The sequence below is a fragment of the Sitophilus oryzae genome, unplaced genomic scaffold (assembly GCF_002938485.1).
Source record: "Sitophilus oryzae breed Bouriz unplaced genomic scaffold, Soryzae_2.0 scaffold_227_pilon_pilon, whole genome shotgun sequence".
Lineage (NCBI taxonomy): Eukaryota > Metazoa > Arthropoda > Insecta > Coleoptera > Curculionidae > Sitophilus > Sitophilus oryzae.
In genome coordinates, this window is record NW_022146782.1 from 1,575,082 (window position 1) to 1,593,502 (window position 18,421).

Genomic DNA, 18,421 nt, shown 5'->3' on the forward strand with positions numbered 1-18,421 from the left:
TACTCAATGGTCATATTTTATGAAACACCCTGTGTAAATTTATAAAGAAATCCTGAAGTATGTAAAAAAACAAAACAAAATATACGTGTTTAAGCGTTTTGTCGGAAAATTGACCGTTTTTTAAATAAAAAATATTGTAATATTTGAGGGGTGGTTTCACCCATAAAATAATTAACTAGAAAGAAGTGTCAACTCTGTGTTAAATCGTGGAAACACGATACGCCACCGAAAGCCTTCGTTGTCGTCTGGAGAACTAATTTTCCAATTGACAGGTTGACATGATGGCTTCATTTTTATTTCCGTTTCCGGTTATTCAATGGCGGGCCCTCTTTCAGTTTAAATGTATTTTGTACTCTTTCTTATCATAAATAAAACAAAACAAAATTTTATTCAAACATATTTATTTGAAATATGAGACAACGGGACTAAATAAATATAAAAAATAAAGAATTGAATGATTTCTACAGCAATTACTTAATTATATGCAATTTTAACGTAAATTAGTAAGGTATAAGCATGACTTACAGTAATTTGTAACGTTAAGAGCCTTATACAAAAATCTGAAAACAGAAAAACAAATTTTTTTATACTAAAATTAACAATGTAAAAATATCAAGGTATAAAATATAAATATACTGTTTAAAAAAAGCGTCCATTATTCCCAAAGAGACCTGGTTTGTAAATCAAAAAGAAGCAAAAAGAGACTTTTAGTCGGATAACAATCAGATTGTATCAGTCAGAATTACTGCATTATTGACAATAAATCGCACATACTGGAGATAACTAATGTTGGCTATAGTTAAAAATGATCTTACTTTGCTGTAAATTGTTTCCATTTTCAAAAAAATCGCCGATCATAAACATAACAAAATTTTCTTGCATCTAAAAAATACAGAAATAGTGTTTATTTACTACCTATTTTTAATATACATGGGACATACCTAGTACTGCAGAAACGTCTTTTCTCCAGGATTGTTCATGTAATAATATATTTATATGCTTTACTACCTTTATATTTATAAATTTCTGCCGAAATATCAAATTGAATTTACAAAACAAAACTAACCGGAGAGGATTAAAATGGCGTCGAAATTTGTTCTAGAACAAATCTGAAGTTGTCTCTGAAATCTGTCAATTCTAAACTGTGAAGTTAGACAATAGTTAGACAGAAACATTGCTGTCCTTGTCTAGGCGGCCATACTTGTCGTCAGGAGATGACAGGATTGACACTAATGACTGTTTCCAATTTTCCTATTTCACTGTCACCCCCCTGGTTTCACCCTCTTGGAACTGGAATTTCGAAAAATCCCTTCTTATCGAACCTCTACCCCTAGAATCAACCTGTATGCCAAAATTGAGCTTCTTACGTTGAGTGGTTTGAGCAGGATCGTGATTAATCAGTATGTCAGTCACTTAAAGATTTTATATATTAGTATAGATTTCCTCCTAATTTTTTTCTTATTTTTTTCGCAGTTTTTAGCAAAACTTATCCATTGTCCTTTCAAAGACTACTGTGACGCCATTTTTTATCGCATTATACAAGGTGTTTCTTAATGACATGCTAATATTGAAGGGATTGTATCCAGTGTTGTTACAATAGGTACAATTGTACTATTTTGGGTACATTTGATAGTCAAGGAGTACATAGGTACAATTGCAAGAAAAAATGTACAATTCTTACTTCTCAAACACAAACTAACCCAAACTTAAACCCACGTACATATTTTTAGACGAACGGTGATACGCGATGCGTGTATTTGAAATGCAGGTTGCTAGGAGCAGAGGCACAGAATTATACATCACTTGAAATGCTGTTCAAGCCGCACGGATGTCAAACGTAAGTTTGATATCCGTGCGGTGACTAGGAGGGGGGCTAATCATAAAATAATTAACTAGAAAGAAGTGTCAACTCTGTGTTAAATCGTGGAAACACGATACGCCACCGAAAGCCTTCGTTGTCGTCTGGAGAACTAATTTTCCAATTGACAGGTTGACATGATAAGGACATGATGGCTTAATTTTTATTTCCGTTTCCGGTTATTCAATGGCGGGCCCTCTTTCAGTTCAAATGTATTTTGTATTTTTTCTTTTCATAAATAAAACCAAAAAATAATTTATTCACATATATTTATTTGAAATATACAATGGAACAACGTGACTAAATAAATATAAAAATATAGAGGATTGTATTGTTTCAATGCCAATTAGTTAATTATATGCATTTTTAACATAAATTAGTTAAGGTATAAGCATGACTTACAGTAATTTGTAAATAAACACACGTATTCGCAGACTTCAAGGACAGAAAACGGACACAGGAACATGAAAACGGGAGCCTTATACAAAAACCTGAAAACAGAAAAACAATTTTTTTATACTAAAATTAACAATGTAAAAATATTGTTACGGATTCCGTGGGTCCACTATTTAAACTCACGATAAAATACTTAACGAATTTATTTTCTCACTTTATACACAATTACTAACTTATAACACACAACAAACTAACTATTTATAAGATTCCTTCACCAAATTGTCCGATTTTCAATTTCCACGCGGTATATTCAAATTTCAAAAACTGTCTCAGTTGTCGATGGCTCCGGCTTATATACTCTATTGACTGCTTCTCGAAATTTCCCCAATTCTCGGAAAGCGTACTTCTTCATACCAGACAATTCTATTGTCTGATTCCTACTTCTCGACTTGACTAAAAAGATGGCGCCTGAAAAAGTCTTTTAATTTCTGGCGGATACGTTGCGGTTGTGCAGGCAACCAGTAATACATTTTTAATTTCTGGCGGATGCGCCATTTTTTCTTGACATTGCCCCTTCTCAAATTTGATCGTCCCGATCAAGGTTTCCTGTCTGGTATCTCTTCAATCGATCCAGATGAACTACTTTCATCTTACTTCTAGGGCTGCGTTGAATCCGGTACACAACATCATTTATCCTCTTGATGACTGTATAAGGACCTTCCCATACTGGAGTTAACTTTGGGGACCTCCCTTTCTTGCGCTGTGGGTTATAAAACCATACCAGATCGTCCTGTTGAAATCCCGTAGAATTAGCTCTGAGGTCGTAACGAGCTTTCATCCGGTCACTGGCTAGCGTAATCTTACTTCTCACGGCCTTATGAATTCCCAATAACCTTTCCTTCAGTTCATCCGCGTAGTCCTCTACGTTCGTGGTGCTGTCGTCTGGTGATCCGAACACCAAGTCACAAGGCAACCGTAATTCTCGACCAAATAAAATCTTCGATGGTGAAAGTCCGGTGGTGTTGTGAACTGCACTTCTATATGCCATTAGGAATAGTGGTATATGCTGATCCCAATCTCTTTGATGTTCATCCACCATTTTCGAGAGATGTTCTTCAATGGTCTTATTGAATCTCTCGACCATCCCATCAGACTGCGGATGTAAAGCTGTTGTCCTAGTCTTGTGAATACCAAGCAGATCACACATCTTCTGGAACAGTCTTGACTCGAAGTTTCTTCCTTGGTCAGTGTGAAGCTCTAAAGGAATTCCAAATCTACTGAAGACATTATTGACCAATACTTCAGCTACAGTCGATGCTTCTTGGTTTGGAATGGCAAAAACTTCTGGCCATTTACTGAAATAATCCATCGCTACTAAAACGTACTTGTTGCCCTTGTGCGTTTCAGGGGAATGGAGCCTGCAATGTCAACAGCGATTCTTTCGAATGGCAGTCAACGTTATATTGTTTCATTTTCCCCTAGAGCGAGTGCTTGGTCCTTGGCTGGCTGCACAAGTTTTACATTGTCGACACCATTTCTTGACATCTTCGCAATAATCCACCCAGTAAAAACGATCTCTCAGCTTGCTCAAGGTCTTGTTTACTCCAAGATGGGCTCCAGTTTTACCACCGTGAATTTCTTCCAATACCTGGGTAACTTTCTTCCTTGGTACCAGTAACTGAGTTGTTACTGTCCTGCCATCCGCACTTTCCCACGTGCGCTTTAACAATCCATTCTCAATAACCAGTGAATTTCACTGAGCCCAGAGAGCTTTGAAAACAGAGCCTCTGTTTGCAATATCCTGCCACGGTGGTCTCTCGCCGTTACCTTCCTTGAGCCGTAGTATTGGTCCGATGTCTGGATCTTCCATTTGATCTTTCCTCAATTGTGTCGTCGTCCACTGTTCATCGGTTCCAAGTTTAAAACTCCTTATCATGACAGTGCCTTCACGTTGTTCCGTTTTACAGCAGTGCTTACAATCGGTTTGACAGGGTCTTCTGGATAAACCGTCTGCGTTACCATGCATTTTTCCAGCACGATGTTGGATGGTAAAGTGATACTGTTGGAGCTTCTCGAGCCATCGTGCTATTTGACCTTCAGGTTGTTTCATCTCCATAAGCCACTTGAGAGCCGCATGATCTGTCCTAATTAAAAATTCTTGGCCGTACAGATATTTATGAAAATGATCAACTGCCTTCACAATTGCTAGCAGCTCCTTCCGGGTAACGCAGTAATTCCTTTCTGGTTTGGATAGAACTCGACTGTAATATTCTATCACTCGTTCTTCGCCATCTTGCACTTGTGATAGCACTGCACCGATGCCGATGTTGCTGGCGTCGGTATCAGGATATACCTCCCCTTGTTGTTGTGGGTAGGCTAAAATAGGACTTGAACATAAAGCCGCCTTAAGTCTTCCAAAGGCTACATCACAATCGGTGTTCCATTCGTAGCCGACTTCATCACCTGTAAGCCTATGTAAGGGTGCAGCTATATTGGCAAATCCCTTGACAAATCTTCTGTAATAAGTGCATAAACCCAGGAAACTTCTAAGTTCATGTTTGTCGCGAGGTTTAGGCCAATCCTTAATTGCAGCGATTTTCTTCTGGTCGGTGTAGATTCCGTCTGCGGAGACTACATGGCCCAAAAATTCCACTTGTCGCTGGAATAAGCTACACTTCTTCGGGTTCAAGTACAGGTGAGCATTCCGTATGCGGCCGAAGACTTCTTCTAAATTTCGCAAATGCTCCTCAAAAGTTCTTCCCATAACCAATACATCGTCGAGGTAAACCAAGCACGTTTTCCAAGTTAATCCTCTTAACACCACCTCCATGAGACGTTCGAAAGTGGCTGGAGCATTGCATAATCCAAACGGCATGACCTTGAATTGGTATAGTCCGTTTCCTGTAGAAAAAGCCGTCTTTTCTTTATCGTCCTCGTCCAGACCAACTTGCCAGTATCCACTCTTTAAGTCGAGAGTGGAGAACCAGCACGAACCTGCGAGAGTTGTTAATGTGTCATCTATACGTGGCAGTGGGTAGCTATCTTTCTTAGTGACGTCATTGAGCTTCCTATAATCCACGCAGAATCGTGTGCTACCATCTTTCTTCGTCACCAAAACAACAGGAGATGACCATGGACTCGATGATTCTTCGATAACTCCATCTTCTAGCATCTTATCTACCATTGTCTCCATTTCTTGTTGTTTGGAAAGGGGCACCCTTCTAGGACGTTGTCGAATCGGCTGAGCATGACCAGTATTAATCAGGGTGCTTCACAAAATCCGTTCTTCCACTGTTGTTCTTCTCAAAATACTGCCATGCTTTAGCAGGAACTGCTTGGCCTTCTGTTTCTCCTCAGGTGTTAGGTGATCCCATGGCTGTTCTAGATGTTTTAGTGTTTCTTGGGATGCCTTTTGTGTAACAGCTGACGACACTTCATCACATCGGGTGACACTTCTTACAGGTTCGCAGATGGCTATCTTGTCACCTTTTTGGATCTTGACACAATTCAGAGAAAACATTCGCAATTCTGATCGGTATATTCTTGTCGGTGTTAACCAATGATTTTCCTACTAAAGTACCTATCCTGTTTGTTGTCGCTACTTTGTACCAGTCCAACACAGCACCCAGCGATTTTCTCCACTTTACCGAATACGATCTTCTCGGTATTACCAGGTATCACCACAGTTTCCGCTGATCTTACATCCATTCTTCCTGGTCCCTCGTCTGGAGATAACATAAACTCTTCATTTCCGATATTCAGGAAATTTCTCTGGTGATCGAACGAAAATCCATGTTGACGAATCACATCCATGCCCAAGATAAAGTCATCTTCAATATCAGCCACTAAGACGCTATGCTTAAACTTCAAATTTCCTAACTTCAGTTCGACGATAGCCTCTCCCCATTACAACGGCCATTTCCCCGTAACTGTACGTAAACATACTCTTCTTCTCAGAGGCATCAGCTTCAATCCTTGCACTGAGTTAGCCCGCACCAACGATACCATAGCGCCAGTGTCCACTGTCATTCGGATTCTCCTACCATTGACCTTCCGTCGATCACTAAACTGTCAGCGGTTCTTCCCAGACTCCTAATGGAAAAAATCCTGGGGGCTCTGTTCTCCCAGTCAATACTCGCCCTTAGTATTGACTGATTTTAGTTTTCCTGGTGCCTACGTTCTCTGGATGGTGAACGGGATCGCATTTGAACGCGGCAATCCCGTTTAATGTGGCCATTCCTGCCACATCTAAAGCACCTTATGTCCTGGAATCTTCTCTGGTTCTCTGTCTGGGTGTTGTTGACTCCCTTGTTTATTAGTAGCTCACATAGTTTGTCGACTTTCTTACACATCTCCTCCTCTGTGAGTGCTTTCGGGCTGTTCCTCGACCGTTACCGATCTTATCTTCGGTCTAGGGATGGCGCTAAAAGCAGCTTCGATTTCCAGCGCCCTGACCAGTGCTTCGCTGCTGGTAGAAAATCGGGATATTTGCAGCGCCCTCTGTAATTCGTTGTCCCTCAGTCCGCTGATAAAGCACTGAGCAGCGAGTTCCTCCCTAAATCCTTCCGGTGCTTCTGGGTATGCTAGGTGTACCAGCCGACGTAAGTCTGCTTCAAATTCCTGCAGACTCTCTCCGGACTTCTGCAGGCGCGTCTTGATCTGGGCCTGGTAAAGTTGACGTCGATGTTGGTCGCCATATCTTCTGTCCAATGCAGCAACCAAAGCCTCATACTCCTGCTGTTGGGCTGCAGGAATAGTTGTAGCAGTTCCAGGGCAGGGCCACGCAGCGCGATGACAAGTGCCGCTGCTTTATCCTGGTCGGTCCATCCGTTGGCAGCGGCGGCTGCTTCAAACTGGCGGTGGTACATCGTCCAGGTGGTTTGTCCATCGTAGGTGGGGGCCTTGAGGTTCGCAGTCCCAGGAACGCCAGGTGTCCTTGCATGTGCCTTGGTCTTCTGTATGTCCATCTCTAATTTTTCCATTTTCTGCTGAAGGCGTTCCTCCAGATCTTCTACGGCTTCTTGGAAGTGATTCTGCTGTTCCTGGCAACGTACTTCCAACATTGCTTGTTGCTTTTTTTCCATGTCCCCGAAGCTTTTCCGAAGTCGAATTTCCTGATTTTCCAATATTTTCTGAAGCCGGTCTTGTTCTTCTTGTTTGTCGTGCTGTCGTTGAAATTTGAAATCTTCGAAAATTTTCTCAAGCCGGTCCTGTTCTTCTTGTTTATCATGCTGTCGTTGAGCTTTCAAATCTTCGAGAATTTTCTCAAGCCGGTCCTGTTCTTCTTGTTTGTCTTGTTGTCGTTGAATTTTTAAATCTTCGAAAATTTTGTCTTGATTTTCTAGAATTTTCAGTAGGCGATCCTGTTCTTCTGATTTTTCTCTTCTCATATTCTCCATAAAACCTTCTAATAACTTGCTTACTTCCTCCATTTTCTTCGCTTGCTCCCTTGTACCAACCATAAAAATACTCTAATCCGGTCTAAAAATCTTCCAATCCACTTAATTTCTTCTTAAAATCCTCTTGAATCCCACTTCTGACACCAATTGTTACGGATTCCGTGGGTCCACTATTTAAACTCACGATAAAATACTTAACGAATTTATTTTCTCACTTTATACACAATTACTAACTTATAACACACAACAAACTAACTATTTATAAGATTCCTTCACCAAATTGTCCGATTTTCAATTTCCACGCGGTATATTCAAATTTCAAAAACTGTCTCAGTTGTCGATGGCTCCGGCTTATACTCTATTGACTGCTTCTCGAAATTTCCCCAATTCTCGGAAAGCGTACTTCTTCATACCAGACAATTCTATTGTCTGATTCCCTTACTTCTCGACTTGACTAAAAGATGGCGCCTGAAAAAGTCTTTTAATTTCTGGCGGATACGTTGCGGTTGTGCAGGCAACCAGTAATACATTTTTAATTTCTGGCGGATGCGCCATTTTTCTTGACAATATCAATAGGTATAAAATATAAATATGCTGTTTAAAAAAAGCGTCCATTATTCCCAAAGAGACCTGGCTTATAAATCAAAAAGAAGCAAAAAGAGACTTTTAGTCGGATAACATAATCAGATTATCAGTCCGATTTATTGCATTATTGACAATAAATCGCACATACTGGAGATAACTATATGTTGGCTATAGTTAAAAATGATCTTACCTTGCTGTAAATTGTTTCCATTTTTCAAAAAAAAATCGCCGATCAAAGAGATTATAACACCATTTTCTTGCATCTAAAAATGAAAAACAGTGTTTATTTACTACCTATTATTCATATACATGGGACATACCTACTACTGCAGAAACGTTATTTTCTCCAGGATTCTTCATGTAATATATATGTTATATACTTTATTACTTTTATATTTATAAATTTTAGCGGAAATATTAAATTGAACTTCCAAAACGAAACTAAACGGAATTAATTAAAATGGCGTCGAATATTTGTTCTAGAACAAATCTGAAGTTGTCTCTGAAACTGAAATCTGTCAATTCTAAACTGTGAAGTTAGACAATAGTTAAATAAAAACAATGCTGTCCTTGTCTAGGCGGCCATACTTGTCGTGAGGAGAATGACAGGAATGACACTAATGACTGTTTCCAATTTTCCTATTTCACTGTCACCCCCCTGGGGCTAATCACTCCGACCTTAGAGATCTATTGTGTCCCGATGTCAAACGTGACGTCACGCAATTAGTTCCCATTTAACCAATGCTATTCAACGCTCTTTGTAGCTTCTGTATTGCTGTCCTCCATTTGCGAGCCAGAGTTCCGATTTAAAGTTCCAGAGCTTTACGCCCTGGGCTGCGCAGAACGGTTCTGAGAGGGGCTGTGCGAGATAGCCTGGTGCCTCCATATGGCGCGGAACCAGTTCTGAACTTTATGACTCAATTGAATGGAGGGAGAGTATCGCGTTCTTAAACAGTTCAGAGCTGCTCAACTGCGTGAAAGGAGGTTAGCATATGGTGTATAATTCTGTGCATCCACATTATCCTTAAAAAAGTGGATCGGCGGCGGCGGCCAGCAACGTATCGACGAATCGATTTCCAGCAATTCTTATTGGCTGAAAAATTCATCTGTCAGAAATTTTATCTGTCAAATTCACCTGGCAAAAATTTCAGCCAATAGAATTGCAGGAATCGATTCAAGGTCGTTAAGCCAATACGCTGCTCCGCTGTTTTTAGGGATAGTGGATGCAACTTCACGTACCAAAACTTGGTATTAAAGGTACCTGCAGTACTTCTGCTGGATGCTGTGTTACATGAAAGGAATGCGGACGAAAAACATTTAAATAAACAGCAATATATTTTATACGTCGATTTGACGAGTGCGTCACCGCAAATCGCTCGCGCCCACTCACTTTATTGGCTACTTGCAAATTTGTTGAATTTTTTATTGATGGGACGCGTCGTCTATTTTTTTACGAAAACATCGAGAGAATATCGTTTCCTCTCTCACGGATACCCTGTAGCTACAGAACGGACAGAAGTACTGTAATAGAGAGATCACATGATCCCACATTTTTTGCACCAAAAATGTACAATCCCCACCTAAAAAGTACAATTTCGACACCATTTATAGTACAAAATTTCTGCCCTTAATAACAACGCTGCTGATTGTATCTCAACAGTTAACATGTTTAAGACATACATTCATATGAGTTTTTTTCTTTGGATTCTTGGTCTTATGGGCCAAAGAATCACCCCTTAAAAATAAGCATGTCGTTAAAGTAACATCCTGTATAGTGTCCATCGAGGGGATACATGACAGTGACAATTAAGAAATTGACATTTTAATGCAAACGTATATTGTATTTTCTATGATTTTTTTGGCTGTTCGTCGAAATCTTCCTTGGCTCATTGGACAAACATACTGCATGTGATTTGACGTACAGTACGTCTGCTGGATCTCTGTGTCTATGAAGAGGAATGCGGACAAAAAACATTTAAATAAACAACAACATATTTTATACGTCGACTTGACGAGTACCGCAAATCGCTCCTGCCCACTCGGCGTAACGACCTTGAATCGATTTCCATGGCAATTCTATTGGCTGAAAAATTCATCTGTCAGAAATTTTATCTGTCAAATGAATTCACATGGCAAAATTTCAGCCAATAGTGAATTGCAGGTCGATTCAAAAATTCATACCTACATCGAAACTACGCCGTTCCGCTGATTTTACAGGATAGTGTGGATGCAGTACCTAAAATGATAAAAAGGTACAATACTTCTGCTGGATCTGTGTCACCCTTTAAGAAAGGAATGCGTTAAGAAAAACCTGTAAAATAAACAGCAATATATTTTATACGTGACATTTGACAAGTGCGTCACCGCAAATCGCTCCGCCCACTCATTTTATTGGCTATGATTTTGTTGAATTTTATTGATGGGACGCGTCGTCTATTTTTTACGAAAAACATCGAGAGAATATCGTTTCCCCTCTCACGGATACCCGTAGCTACAGAACGGACAGAAGTACTGTAAATAGAGATCACATGACCCCACATTTTTGCACCAAAATGTACAATCACCAAAAAGTACAATTTCGACACCATTTATAGTACAAAAATTTTTGCCCTTGTAACAACGCTGATTGTATCTCAACAGTTAACATGTTTAAGACATACATTCATATGAAGTTTTTTTCTTTGATTCTTGGTCTTAAGGGCCAAGAATCACCCCCTTAAAAATAAGCATGTCGTTAAGTAACATCCTGTATAGTGTCCATCGAGGGGATACATGACAGTGACAATTGTGTCTGACATTTTAATGCAAACGTATATTGTATTTTCTATGATTTTTTGGCTGTTCGTCGAAATCTTCCTTGGCTCATTGGACAAACATACCTACGTGATTTGACGTACAGTACGTCTGCTGGATCTGTGTCTATGAAAGGAATGCGGACAAAAAACATTTAAATAAACAACAACATATTTTATACGTCGACTTGACGAGTACGTCACCGCAAATCGCTCCGCCCACTCATTTTATTGGCTACTTGCAAATTTGTCGAATTTTTATGGATGGGACGCGTCGTCTAATTTTTTACGAAAGACATCGAGAGAATATCGTTTCCCCTCTCAGGAATACCCCGTAGCTACAGAACGAACAGACGTACTGTAAATAAGTTTTTCCATTGCTATAAGCTTTTTAAAGATACTTTTCTTTAATTTAATAATAGTCTAGTTTTATTTTCGTAAATAAGGTATTATTGTAGTATTTGAAAGAAGGCGTCCATTCTTCTCAAAGAGACGTGGTTCAAATTAAAAAAAAGTAGAAAAAAGACTCAAAGTCTCGGTCTCAACCTTTATATAGTGTTAAACTGTTACACGTGTTTCGCTCATATACGAGCATCATCAGAGCTAACAAGAAAGAAACTAAATAAATAACAAATAATTAAAATGTCGTCATAACTTACAAATACAATTAAAATTAATCCAAATACACGTTCACATTTTACATATTAAAACAACCCTGAGACGAGGCTGAAATGGCCGGAAAATATTTGCCGTCATTTTTCATTTTTACATAAAAAATGTCGTAAATGTATATTTTTTTATTCAGTTGTTTTATACAGGTACGGACGAAAAGTTATTACTCTTCAAACCAGTTAAAAATAGGCAGGTGGCGCCCTCTACAAGTAGGAGTCATATTGACATAAAAATAAAATTTCTCATGTCAAAAAACTCCCAGGTACCAATTTTCATGCAAATATTGACGTTACTTCAGATATTATTTGGAAAAAATCGAAATAAAAATTAAACTTCTGCACCCTGTATCTCCGAAACTATACCATGATGGTGTTGCATCGTCGAGCGGGACATAGGAAATCCCATGTAAATTTTAATCGGGTCAATTATTGGCTTCCCTAATTATTTTAGAGAATAATTCTATTTAGGTTTATTGAAGAGCACTAAAACCCACATTCAAAAGAATAACTTTAGATATTTTTGATTAGCCCGTTTACGAGTTACCACCGATTTCTTTCTTATGGCCCTGTATTTACTTATGAGCACCAGACAAGGTAAAAGATAACTGTCAAATGAAGTTGTCATTTCAGAAATTTATCTATTTAGTGCTTTATTATTATTATTAAAAATTCATACCTACATCGAAAATATTAGCCATGAATTACACTACCGAAGAAAAAGTACTGATGATTAAATCGTAATGGTCTTAAGGGCCAAGAATCACCCTTTTAAAAATAAGCATGTCGTTAAGTAACATCCTGTATAGTGTCCAACGAGGGGATACATGACAGTGACAATTGTGTCTGACATTTTAATGCAAACGTATATTGTATTTTCTATGATTTTGTTGAATTTTTATTGATGGGACGCGTCGTCTATTTTTTTACGAAAAACATCGAGAGAATATCGTTTCCCCTCTCACGGATACCCCGTAGCTACAGAACGGACAGAAGTACTGTAAATAGAGAGATCACATGACCCCACATTTTTGCACCAAAAATGTACAATCCCACTTAAAAAAGTACAATTTCGACACCATTTATAGTACAATAATTTTTGCCCTTGTAACAACGCTGATTGTATCTCAACAGTTAACATGTTTAAGACATACATTCATATGAAGTTTTTTTCTTTGATTCTTGGTCTTAAGGGCCAAGAATCACCCCCTTAAAAATAAGCATGTCGTTAAGTAACATCCTGTATAGTGTCCATCGAGGGGATACATGACAGTGACAATTGTGTCTGACATTTTAATGCAAACGTATATTGTATTTCTATGATTTTTGGCTGTTCGTCGAAATCTTCCTTGGCTCATTGGACAAACATACCTACGTGATTTGACGTACAGTACGTCTGCTGGATCTGTGTCTATGAAAGGAATGCGGACAAAAAACATTTAAATAAACAACAACATATTTTATACGTCGACTTGACGAGTACGTCACCGCAAATCGCTCCGCCCACTCATTTTATTGGCTACTTGCAAATTTGTCGAATTTTTATGGATGGGACGCGTCGTCTAATTTTTTACGAAAGACATCGAGAGAATATCGTTTCCCCTCTCAGGAATACCCCGTAGCTACAGAACGAACAGACGTACTGTAAATAAGTTTTCCATTGCTATAAGCTTTTTTAAAGATACTTTTCTTTAATTTAATAATAGTCTAGTTTTATTTTCGTAAATAAGGTATTATTGTAGTATTTGAAAGAAGGCGTCCATTCTTCTCAAAGAGACGTGGTTCAAATTAAAAAAAAGTAGAAAAAAGACTCAAAGTCTCGGTCTCAACCTTTATATAGTGTTAAACTGTTACACGTGTTTCGCTCATATACGAGCATCATCAGAGCTAACAAGAAAGAACCTAAATAAATAACAAATAATAAAAATGTCGCCATAACTTACAAATACAATTAAAATTAATCCAAATACACGTTCACATTTTACATATTATAACAACACTGAGACGAGGCTGAAATGGCCGGAAAATATTTGCCGGTCATTTATCATTTTTACATAAAAAACGTCGTAAATGTATTTTTTTTATTCAGTTGTTTTGTACAGGTACGGACGAAAAGTTATTACTCTTCAAACCAGTTAAAAATAGGTAGGTGGCGCCCTCTACAAGTAGGAGTCATATTGACATCAAAATAAAATTTCTCATGTCAAAAAACTCCCAGGTACCAATTTTCATGCAAATATTGACGTTACTTCAGATATTTGGAAAAAATCGAAATAAAAATGAAACTTCTGCGCCCTGTATCTCCGAAACTATAACGGGTGTTGCATCGTCGAGCCCCATGTAATTTTTAATGGGGTCAATTATTGGCTTCCCTAATTATTTTAGAGAATAATTCTATTTAGGTTTATTGAAGAGCACTAAAACCCACATTCAAAAGAATAACTTTAGATATTTTTGATTAGCCCGTTTACGAGTTACCACCGATTTCTTTCTTATGGCCCTGTGTTTACTTCTTATGGCCCTGTATTTACTTATGAGCACCAGTCAAGGTAAAAGATAACTGTCAAATGAAGTTGTCATTTCAGAAATTTATCTATTTAGTTCTTTATTATTATTATTAAAAACTCATACCTACATCGAAAATATTAGCTATGAATTACACTACCAAAGAAAAAGTATTGATGATTAAATGGTATTATCAAAGAAATAGTTATCAAAAGGTGTCGGACATGTTTGCTGCTCTGTATCCGAATAGACCGATACCTGGAAAATCTACAGTCGCAAGGAATATCCAGAGATTTGAGACCAAAGGTACCCTAATAAATAACTGCAGATGTGAAACAAGGCAGGAACAAAGAGAAGATGCAAGAAATGATACCGACTTGGTAGTTTTATTGTGCGTGGAAGAGAACGATGGAAAGATCAGCACAAGGAAACTTGAGGATGAAATAGGAATAGATCACACCACAGCGTTTCGAATTTTGAAACGACATAAATTCCTTCAAATATGAAAAGCACCAAGAGCTACGAGATGGGGACGAAATACGGCGGCAGGCGTTTTGTTTTGATATGATGGAAAGAGCAAACACGGATAGGGAATTTTTAAAATACATATGTTTCACTGACGAATGCACGTTTACCTTAAATAATGAACCCAGTGTTCAAAAGTATCGATATTGGAACAAAGAAAACCAACACAGGTTTGTCGAAACAAGGACGCAATATCCACAGAAAGTAAATGTTTGGGCGGGGATGTGACAATATTATCGGGCCAGTATTTCTTACGCGAAATTTAAATGCAGAATATTATTTGGAACTACTCGAAAATCATATTTTACCTGCTTTACATGATGCCGCTAGGGATAATCAGGAAGTTTGGTACCAAAATGGCTGCCCGGCACATAGTACCCTGGCTGTTCGGGAATATTTATATAGACCATAGTTTTAACGGAAACGTTATTGGCCTAAATCATGCAGTAAATTGGCCAGCAAGGTCTCCTGATATTTCGCCAAATGATTTCTTTCTCTGGGGCCATTTAAAAAACAGGATATACAAGGATAAAAAATACCCAAATCTAAACGAGTTAAAAAATGCTATTTCTGCCGAATTCAATAGAATTTCAGTTTACCAACTAGCGAATGTAAGAAGAGAATTTTATGATCGCCTGTGTTATTGTCTAGCAGTCGATGGAGGATTATTTGAACATCTTAAATCCTAAAGTTTTAACAATTTAATAGTACCTAAATTAATAAGTTATTGAATATTGTAATAATACTATAATTACCCTTGTAATTGATTACTTTATTTTACTTTAATTCATATTAATTTGTATTTATAAGTACATCTTTAAGATTTCCGATGAAGGAATGAGTTTTCAATAATAATAAAGCACGAAATAGGTAAATTTCTGAAATGATAACTTCATTTGACAGTTATCTTTTACCTTGACTGGTGCTCATAAATAAATACAGGGCCATAAGAAAGAAGAAATATTTAAAAAGAAATTGGCGATAACTCGTAAACGAACTAATCAAAAATATCTAAAGTTATTCTTTTGAATGTGGGTTTTAGTGCTCTTCAATAAACTTAAATAGAATTATTCTCTAAAATAATTAGGGAAGCCAATAATTGACCCCATTAAAATTTACATGGGATTTCCTATGTCCCGTCCGGCGATGCAACACCCGGTATAACCATTTTAGGACATGTATGTATATCAACTTTTTCACTTATTTTTATCTGTAGAATATACAGCACCCTGTATAACTGCAAAAACAAAACGACATCTTGAAATTCATCAAAAGCTCGTCTGAAACGACTGTATTTTTAATTATTTCATAAACTTATCCTGTAATTTTTTTGACGATATGTACTTTACAGCGATATTATCGATAAGATGCAAGTTGATGCATATAAATAACAAGTTCAAGTAGACAAAACTGATAAAACTATTATTAAAAAAAATCTAAACTCAAAAAACATCATATTGTTAACTAATTGTTCCGTCTTGAAACTTGATAACGTTCAAGGAACAGATAAGATATCAGTGAACAAGTCTTAAGTACCTTTATTAGTTCAAATAAAAATGAATAATGTTAAAAAATACTTACACTACAAGGTCCTAATTCTGTAAAAGGTTCTGAACACATCTGCAGTGGGATTCTGTAAGCTCCGTAGCAAGAAAGTTCTTGCCTAGCCTATGTTATTTGTATACGATTGATGTAGTTGTAAAAAAATTTTGGTAAAAAAACTGACAGATCCTTAATGACAAATTATATAATAAAAATAATAATGATTGTAATTATATGTTTTTTCGTCATACTATATTGTTATATTATTATAACATAAGCAAAATCAGAATGGAAAAGATGCATATAACGTCCGCCGGACGTTATCATAACGGCCGGCGGCCGTTAAGTTTCTAAGGTAATCGTAACGTCTGTCACCTGCAACAATGACTATTTATTGTCAGTTGGACTTTTCAAAAATTGGGAAAATAGACCATAGCGAGATGTCGCGAGAAATTCCGTTGGAAATACAGGAGGAAGCGGCTGCGGCTACTCAAAATTTACTTCCGACTATAACCAGAGAGAGATATCAGCAGGAATATGACAATTTTTTTGAAGTGGCGGCAGGATAGAAGTATAAACAGCGTAAATGAAGCGGTATTGCTGGCTTATGCTAAAAGAATGTCTGAAATGTATTCTCCTACATCACTGTGGACAAAGATATCCATGCTGAAGCTTGCGTTGAGAGTATATGAAAACATCGACATATCAAGGTAAAAAGCCATTATATTCTTCGATATTTAATCATACCTCATCTAAATTATATTTGTTCATAGATTTGGTAAACTGTTCATGTTTCGAGGCGCAAAAACGAAGGTTATTCACCAAAAAGCCAAAGTTCTGTCGGAGAATGACATAAATAATTTTCTACTGGATGCCGATGATTACACCTGGTTACTCGAAAAAAATTGTATTGGTGCTTGGTATTCTTGGAGCTTGTAGGCGCAGCGAGCTTTGGTCACTCACAGTTGATGATTTCGAAGATTCGGAGAAAATATTCTTGTCTCATTAAGAAATACTAAAAATAAGAAAGATAGGAAATTTCTTATTCCAAAAACGGGCCTTCCGTTTGATGCCTATGGTTTATACAAAAAATACATCAACCTGCGTCCTCGTAACTTTGGCAATCCAAAATTTTTCATTGGTTACAAGAAAGGCAAGTGTGTTAAGCAAATCGTCGGTATACATACCATCGGGAGCGTACCGCAGAAAATTGCAAAATTTTTTGAACTTGGAGAATCCAGAACGTTATACAGGGCATTCATTTCGTAGATCATCAGCAACCATGCTCGCCGAAAATGGTGGTGATTTACTATCGCTAAAGGAGCTAGGAGGATGGGAGTCTTCAACAGTGGCAGAAACTTACATAGAAAAATCAGTTTCCAAAAGAATGAAAATAACAAATCAACTTTTTCATGATAGCTCCAAAAATAATGTGTCTTTAGTGGATACAAATATTTGCCATTCTTCAGTAGCATCATCTTCTTCTATAAAATCTGTAAATCCCTGGGAAGGATTACAGATTTCTAAGAACAACAAGTGCACTTTTAATTTCCATGTTCATTATCATGAAAAATGAATTTTAGTATAAGACATTATGTATTTTTTATCCTTACTTGTGTTATTGTTCAATAAAATTTGTTATTAAATAGTAGTGTTTATTGCTCTAAAAAATCTGCAGTATGACGAAAAATCTAGAACGCAACACGGCCGATAACAAATAACGGCCTTGGCTGCTTATGATCCTCGGCTATCGCCTCGGATCACAAACTTCAGCCCGGCCGTTATTTGTTGTTTATCGGCCTTATTACGTTAATAACTATAACTATAATCTTGCACATTAAATATAACATGTTCTATTCTTTAAAATTTGATGTTCTGTTCGAATAAAATTAATTGTTATAATTGCTATAACTTTATTATTTTTCAGATAAAACAAAATTTGGTATGTTAGTATATGACATAAATTAGGACTGATTGACATGTCCAATTGTTTTCGGTCATTTCCGGTGAAACCTACAACTTTTGATTTTTAAATGGCACCCTCGGTATATTGCTACCTTATTCGATAGAAAATGACACTCTGAATAGAATGACATTTCATATGTCAACTTTTGACATTGTCGCTTAAATTCGTATTAATATGGCTGTGTA